At 38.8% G+C, this 9,004-nt stretch overlaps 1 long non-coding RNA gene across 2 annotated transcripts; it reads left to right on the forward strand.

Moving 5' to 3' along the window:
* The first annotated feature begins 729 nt into the window (after positions 1-729).
* Positions 730-8,250, forward strand: LOC122873882. 2 transcript variants are annotated; one of them, XR_006377530.1, is made up of 6 exons: positions 730-2,686; positions 2,883-2,987; positions 3,440-3,520; positions 4,270-4,571; positions 5,060-5,208; positions 7,448-8,250. It is a non-coding gene; the product is annotated as an uncharacterized LOC122873882 (long non-coding RNA). The 2 variants fall into 2 exon arrangements; XR_006377529.1 differs by having other exon boundaries at positions 732-2,987; positions 7,448-8,249.
* Positions 8,251-9,004: the final 754 nt, after the last annotated feature.

Raw genomic sequence — 9,004 nt, forward strand, 5'->3', positions numbered from 1 at the left:
CACAACCTGGGCCTGTTCTTGGCAAGCCAGTGTTTGTTTTGTGATAATGTGAGCATAAATAAATGTTACAATTGCACATGTGCGGCTGAGCAGCTGAGGTTTGAATACATACATTCACTAAACATGCATGGGCGTAACACAAAGAGTCTCTGTTTGTGTCTGCGAAGTCATATCAGTTATTTCAGCCGTGTCCCTTGAGCATACATCAGATTTCATCCAGCAATGTCCACTAGAGGCTGTTTTCCAAAAGATCTTTGTACCAGTGAAGCAAAAATGCCTCATATCAGACCAGCTGCATCCTTTGCTTTGGGCTATGTGGTATAGATACGAAGGCAACTCCAGTCCTCCTCCATGCAGGCTGTTTTCATTCACCCCAGAGCAGAGCTGCGTACAGCCCAGCATGGCAAATCTCTACTGGTTGCCTCGCATTTTCTCATCATCATTCCTCACCTGGGGAGCTGGATCTAGCCATGGATGCATATGTGACGAGAGGCTAAGAGAGAGAGAGAGGACAAGAGGGGAAGAGAGAGAGGGGGAGATGAAACTTTCATGAGGCGCAGGGTTGGTGTGGGCAACCACAATGAAAATGCAAAGATTGAACTTTTCTTCAGGACTGAGGGTGGGGTGAGGAGAGTAAAGACAGCCTGTAGGCGCGTGTGTGAGAGGAGGAGAGGCGGGTGAGGGGCTGGGGTGGGGGGGGTGGGGGGGTGTCAGGGTTTAAAGACAGCCCCTGGATGTGAGGAGGGAAGACGAAAGGGTTTATCGCTGCAATTCTAATCCCACTGTTCCTCTCCTTTTCCCACCCTCCTGTATTGTTTACCCCCTTTAATCTCCTCCGGCCTTTATTCCCCATCTGCAGCATTTTTCATTTATTTTATCCCTATCATATTTGAACCTCCTACTCCATATTTTCCATCTCCACCAATGTTGCACCATCCTTTTCCCACCCCATCCGGGAGTGGGCGCAGGAACGGGAACTCTGACCACAGGCTGTAGGAAGCGTCAGGAGACCAGGCTGGGAGGTGGCAGATGTCTGGGTGGTACCTCAGAGGATGTCTAAGTCTCCAGAATGTTTTCCAGTCCTCTATTGAATCTGTGCACACATACACACATAACACACACAAGTGCACCGGCTCCACTGTTCTCCCTCTCCACATCATCTTGTCTCCCTCTTCCAGGAAATGTGCGGTGCCGTGTTATGATCGATGGGTTGCGTTTAAAAACGAAGCGGCCCCCACTGTTTGTTTGTCTCTGTTACGCATGGTTGCAGAATGACAGCTGGGACCAGTGCATGGTTTTGAGTCTGTCTGGCAAGAAAAGTTGGGCTCCTTTGGTTTAACTCGTCTTTTGTTCCAAAGGAGGAAAGAGAAGAGAATGTCACATGGCTCAGATATGAATACCCTTTGGTAAACCATATTCACTCTGGACACTTGAGGAATTTTGAACATTACATGCTACAGCTAGAATTTATGTTATGTTGTCCAAGCTTGATTATGCAGCAGAAGAAATCAGCTTTGCAAGTGTGTGTGTATTTAGGATGTTTGCCATCAGATGGAGTCTGTTTGAGGAAGGAAACGAAAGAAAGGCAGGAGATGTGTGTTTAGCGTGTGCGTGAGGATATGAATGCTTTAAATTGTTGCTCATCTCTGTCTGTTCTATCATCTCTTGTGTATACATACAGTACATGCCAATCCATGCTCTGTGTGTGTGTGTGTGTGTGTGTGTGTGTGTGTGCGCGCTGCCAAAGCATAAAAAGTGAGTAATCAGCAAAACAAACATACACACATAAGAAGATATGTTTTCGATCTGGAAGTCTAAGTCAGGAAATGGTTTCATCTGATAATACATTCCGCTTTTATAGCCCAAAAATGAAATTCAAGCATTTCCTGATCATGACTGACGATGATTCACTGATTCACTAATTTCCATTATCTTGGCATGGTGCATTGGAAATTAACCAAAACTACACTGATAAAAACCCAGACTGCAAACATTGTATTTCAGCTAATCTTATAACAACATTTTCTGTGTAATCTATTTCCAGAGGGAGTTTTTTCTGCCCTATTTGTGAGGCAGAATGATCAAAAAAGACTTTTATACCTGCCTCACTGGTGACAAAAGTTTATTTTGATAGTTATCGACATTTTGTTATCAAAGCTGACAAACAAGAGGAGAATAGCAAGGGATGATAAGGTCTAGATTTTCAAGTTGCTATTTGAGGTGTTCTACTTTACACATTTTTTTGCTACGGTTATTTTTTATTTTGTCAAAACATTGCATTGTTCTTTGAAAATTCTGACATCAATTAGGCCAATTCTTATCACAGTTTTTTATTTACTCTTTTACTTTCATTAAGTTCTCCAAACATAGTTTCAGTGTGAAAATCTCTTGATGAAAGGAGCTAAACTGAGCTACCGCAATCTATTTTAACGCTGCATTCATTGATTGTGGCCACTAGGGGGGCAGTAGAACCTCAGAACAAACTGACAAGCACTGCCCCAACATGCTATATTTGCCTTACATGGTTGTTATGGCTACCATGGGCTACCAGTTTTTTTTACAGAAAATACCCAGATTTTTAATATGCATTTAAGCACAGTTAAAAGATTTTCACCTGGATTGTATGTCCCTTGGCACAACAGCTGTTGTGTTTCCTGCTGCAAGATAACACACTGAAAAAGGGGAGGTGAGGGATTGTTTAATTTACAAATATGCAATTATATACTACACAATTTATTTATATTTCCTTTTCAAACATATTTCAATCTCGCAGAATTCTTTTAAAATTGAGTGATGTAAATTCAACTAGTCTCAATCATGTTGAGATAAATTGATGAAGTTGTGTTTTGTTCAAAATGGAATGCCCCACCTCCCGGGAACAGGCTCAACAACAGCCAGGGACCGTTACACACTGCGCCATTTTGTCTCCCATTGCAAAAGAAAAAAGGCATTTGTCGTGGACCTCCAGAGCTTTCTACACAGCGAAGGTAATCAAAACTTAAAACTTATCAAATCAGTCAAAGTTAGAGATGGTCTGTTAATATGCATTATTTTTACTAAGCTATTATCCAGTTTATCTGCCAGTAAGCAACTTGAGCTAGTTAATGCTAATGCAGATGTTAGCTACGATTCACTAGCCACATTAACATTAGCCCTCAAATAGCTTTTAAAACCTTACCTGTTAACATCAATGTTTCATAAAATGTGTGTAAAAGAGTTTATGGTCTACAGTTTGCAGTCTTACACAATTTTCTCTCTCCATGGGTTAGCTTTGTTTCTCCTGTGTGACAGGTTTTTATAAGTAACGTTAGAGGCAGCAGCTCAGTCAGTCACAATCAATTGGAGATGTGTGAGGACAAATGAATGTTTCATTTCAGGTGGCAGCAGCAGTTCAAATTATATTTTTTCCATTGTTAACATTTGCTTTTTGTTTTTATAGATATCAGGTGTTCCTCCAGCCAAGGGCATTGATTGACTTCTGCTACGCTTTGAGTGATGCTCCAAAGTCTTCATGGTAGTGGTGAGTATTATTCATATTAAATAATTTTATCTGATGTTTAACTGCCTTTTAAGGATGTTGAAGAGTCATTTAGATGGGCTATCCCTTGGTGGGAAATCTCCAGATTTTTCAAAAGCTTCACCAAGCAGTTGGGAAAACAAAATTGATTCAAAAATAACATTTAATTTTGTTATTGTATAGATACTTGGTGTTCATTCAGCCATGGCTATTGGTTACCTTATGCTTAACAGTCTTCCAAAGCCTCTGTGGTGGTGAGCAGTATTCATATGGATTTAATAATTGTATTACTTTTTTAACATGCCTGTTTAAGTGGTTGAATTAACACTTGGATGGGCTGTCTCAGATTTACATGAGGGAATACCCTGATTTCTCTTAAGCTTCAGCAAAAGCTTCAAGAAGTTGGAAAAACATATTTTGTGATTGTATAGATAATTGAAATAGGACAGAGTTAAATAGATAGGAGTTAAAATAGGATACTGCAGCAGCAAAACAAATAATTCAAAGACAAGCACAATCATAATATAAATTAATATTAGAAAATAAAGTATTCAAGTAATAAAGACAAGAGACAGTTGTGAAATTATTCAGCTGCTGTACCAATCAATACCTATCAATTTTACTTCAGCTCACTAACTTTCATGGTAGCTTAATTGTTGTTTTAATGTTTTTAATTTGACATGCCTTACTAAATTGCTGCTGTAATTGCTGCTGTATGGTATTCTTAATTTTGTTATTATTCTTGTTTTCAGATAAATGCAGAATTTGTGTATTTCCACAGTCTCCTGCAGCCCAGATGTACAACCTGACAAGCTGCTGAAGATATTTGTAAAAAGAGGACAGAGAAGCGAAACACTAGAGAGCATTATGGCACCCATGGCTTAAATAAGAAAAAAACAACACTTTTCTGTTGCTGTACATATTGCTGCTAACATATGAATGAGAAATAAGGATTCTAACCAAATAACCTTTTCTGCTGCTCTGTCTTGACCAGGATGACGATGTTGATTTAGGACGAGAGGCATGGGACTTAGTACTTACTATCTGTGCTGTGGTGAGTCTAATTTAAGGTTCAGTATTTTAAGATTTTATGTTTCATATCTTGTTAAGCTGTAAAACAATAATAATAATTTGAATGATCAGGGATTAAATTCCTTAAAAGATAGTTGTCCATGTTAGCACAACATTCAAATGCCATATTGCCATACTGGCTATGAAGAGATCTCTTCCTAACATGACTACAATGTAAGAGATGGGAGGCAAAACCAAAGTCCTTGTTCTGTGCAAAAATACATACTAAAGTTCAGCTCAATATAATATATATAATTTTTATTCCCCCTCTCACTCCGTGGGGTGGAATGTGTCATCCTCAAGCTCAGGTCCTCTACCAGAGTCCTGGGAGTTTGAGGGTTCTGCACAGTATCTTAGCTGTTCCTAGGACTGCAGATGGCAGATGGACTCTGCCTTAAAAAGTCAGGCGTAAAATTGTTCGTCTCTAACCTATTTTACTCCCTGTGTCACCCATCTGTTCCCTCTGCCAAGGACAAGATACAAGAGGAATCAAAACAGGAGGAAGACATAACAGCGCAGCAGAAACCTTGAAAGAGAGCAACCTCAGCCCCTGCCTGAAGAGAGCTTTAATCATCAGAGACATCAGATCCGAGTCTCCACCCCCCTCACAACAACCACCGGTGAGGATTCACTTTTTTCACCCCCCCAAACCTCATCCTGATAAAAATATAGGACGTCCAGTTGATTGTGTACAAAACACAGCAGGCTCTAACTGATATCTGCTGGGTGCAGGCTACAAGGCTAATGGCACTTATGACTCTTCCCCGGACAAGCCGGGACCCCGGGTGGCCTGTGTGACCCTAGTCTACCCATCCCAACTTTAGTTTTATGAGCAAAGCTACAGTGCATAAGAAAGGAGGTGGAGTTGCCATTTTGTTTAATGATTCCCTCCAATGCAAGATGTCTTATGGGAATTTTGCTTCTTTTGAATATGTGGCTCTTGAGCTATATTTCTAAATATCTACAGGCCACCTAAATACTGTGCAAACTTTTTTGATCAATGAAAACACCAGTGAAATATTTATTCAGGCGTTCTCTTCTGTACCTGCCCTTTCTTGGGTCTCAGTCAATGAGCTTGTAGATAAAATTTAAATTACAAATGTTATTGATGCCATTGCACCCAAGGTGAATGCTGTCTCTGATATGAACAGATCTCCATGGAGACTGGCCACGCTGATAAGAGTAGAAAAAAGAGAGTGTCATAAAGCTGTCATAAAGGTTCATTATGATATCTATAAAGAGAGACTTCGCATTTATAATTTAGAACTGAGAAATGCAAGGCAGTCCTTCTTCTCTGACATCATCCCCAAAAACAATAATAATGCACGTGCCTTGTTTGCTACTGTCAACAGGCTAACAAACCCTCCTGTGTCCGTAGCTGCTGAACTTCTACCTACCAGGGTCTGCAATGAATTTGCCTCCTTCTTCATTGACAAAATTCAGAAAATTAGACTATATCTGGTACAGGATATGCGACCACTTAAAATCAATTCAAATAGCATGACACAATTTGATCCTATTAACCAAATAAACTTGGAGGTCCTGCTACCTTGATATTCTGCAAAGAGGCTTTTTCAAAAATGTTTCTAATTGCATGGCCTCAGATCTTCTAGAAATTGTCATCATGTCTCTTCTCTCAGGTGGTCATCAAGCCACTCTTAAAAAAGAACAATCTAGACACATCACTAATGAACAATTATGGGCCTAAATCAAACCTCCCGTTTTTAAGTAAAAGCATTGAAAAAGCTGTTTTTCAACTGCTGAATAACTTCTTGGCTGTTTTGATGTCTTCCAGTCAGGTTTTCAAGCACACCACATTACTTAGACTGCTCTTGTTGAAATCTTTAATAACATCCACTAAAACACAGACACTGGTGGAAATTTTCACTCTTGGTATTATTGGATCTCAGTGCTGCATTCGACATGGTCGACCACAACATATTACTAGACCGACTGTAAAACTGGGTGAGACTTTCTGGCTCAGTATTACACTGGTTTGAATCCTACTTAAAGGGCAGGGACTATTTTGTGTCTATAGGTAATTTCACATCTGAGCAGACAAAAATTACATGTGGAGTTCCCCAAGGCTCCATTCTGGGTCCTCTTCTGTTTAACATCTACATGCTACCACTGGCTCAGATTATGGAAAACAAAACATTTTACCATAATAATGCAGATGACACACACATTTACATAACAATGTCACCAGGGCACAATGGTCCAATACAAGTGCTAAGTGTATTGAACAAATCAATGATTGAATATGCCAGAATTTTCTTCAATTAAACAAAGATAAAACTGAAGTAATTGTTTTACTGGCCAAGGAGGAACGATTAAAAGTCAGCGCTCAGCTTCAATCAGTAATGTTAAAAACCACAAACCAAGCCAGAAATCTTGGTGTAGTCATCGTCTCAGACCTGAATTTCAACAGCCACATTAAGATAAATACAAAGTCAGCCTACTACCACTTTAAGAATACATCCAGGATTAAAGGACTCATGTCTCAGCAGGATTTGGAAAAACTTGTCCATGTATTTATCTTCAGTCGACTCGACTACTGTCACAGTGTCTTTACAGGTCTCTCTAAAAAAATGATCAGAAGCTGCAGCTGATTCAGAACTCTGCTGCATACATACATACATACATACATATTATGTTTAGGGAAGATTTTACATAAAGTGGCTCCCTTCAGACCTCTCCCCTCGTTTTGCAAGTGCACATTCCTGACTTTATCTGACGTTATTGTTGAATGCAGACATTTTGTATATTATGTATTATAATAATATAATTATAATTATAAAATAATGTGTATTTTATTTGATCTCATCTTGTTTGATTTTGTGAATGTGCATTCTACAGGTCGCAGATCATGCTCTCATCCAGGGATCCACTGAGGAGACCACAGTGGGAATACGTTATCAAAGACCAGGATACCTGCGTGTAAACCAGCGGACATCGGGACTGTCCTCAAGGGCAAGATGGTGTTGGTAGATTGCAGAGAAATGTATTTGCGGCTGCCATTTTGTTTGAACTCAAGTCCACCTTTAAAGCACTCCAGGTTGTCATGGAGCTGGAAAGCAACGCACTCTCCAGGATCAGCATCAAAGACTATCAGTGTGCTGTTACCAATGTGCAATGGCAAGACACAGTTTTACATGTTCACCATCTTGGATTGTGGACATTATTGCTCCCTCCGTTGCACTGATCGTGGACTTGTGTTATTCATTCTAAAAGCTTTAAGCATGTACTTTAGTTCATCTCACATGAACTAGGACTGTTTGTTTGTATGATACCTCCCTGCTGCTTTTTAAGTTTTAAGTCTTTGTTTGTTGTTGTTGTAGATATGTAATGTTCCTCTTAGCTTCTACTTTTGATGGATGTTAATTTTATCTCCTGATATTGTCCTGCTTTCCTTTGATTAATTTGCAATATCTTAAAATTATGGCTCTTACAAAGAGAGACATTTAACAGTCCAGTGACATGATTAAATGATGTGAAGTAAGTCAGAACTTGTATTGGCATTACTACAATACTATATATATGCACACTTGTAAAACCCTAAACTTGTTTGAACTGGGCTCTGGGTGGATTTTGAGTCCAATGTCTAAGTTGTACAATATTCTTTGACCAAATACAAGTCATTTTTGTGCAAGAAATGTGTTTGCTTATTGCCATATTTGCACTTAAACATGGAACCGATGTGTACAATACATTTGGATAGAGTTAACTTTAACAAATCAAGTTAGATTTACAGACATAGTTTTTTTTACCAGGGACATAATGAAATTGCTTTAGAGTTACATAATACCTTTGAATAATATCAGTATTAAGAAATCAAGTAGGAGTTACTGATGAAAATCAGGTACCCTGGACATGACGAAATTACTTGTGTTTATTACACATTATTATTGTGTAACATTACACAATAAATTGGTATTACGATAACTGACAAATAATATGTTGAATCAACACGATTCTTGTAAACAGTCTAATGTGAATGAAAAATGTTGGCTTGACAGGCAATAATTCATTGAGAAAAAGAGGAAATTGATGTCAGTTGGCCACATTCTGATCATGTGGGACCGATGCACACATTAAAATCAAGTAAATTCAAAGGGCTTTTTTTCAGTGCACTACTCGCCGCAATGCATAATTAAAGAGGTCCTTTCGCAATGTTTACAACTTAAAATGTTGCTGGCAATTGAAATTGAAGAGAAGATTAGGGGAGTAATGCAAATGAGCTCCCACTATAATCCTATTTTCACATGGATTTTTGTATTATCATTTTTAATCAGCTTTTTACAATTTTTTTAATGATGAAAACAACACTGATAATATAACAACTCTAAACAGAAATCTCATCATCTTCAGTGTTTTGTTGAACCTGTTAAAGTATATTAAGACTGGAGAGAATTT

This window comes from Siniperca chuatsi, linkage group LG3, assembly GCF_020085105.1.
Source record: "Siniperca chuatsi isolate FFG_IHB_CAS linkage group LG3, ASM2008510v1, whole genome shotgun sequence".
In the NCBI taxonomy this organism is placed as follows: Eukaryota; Metazoa; Chordata; class Actinopteri; order Centrarchiformes; family Sinipercidae; genus Siniperca; species Siniperca chuatsi.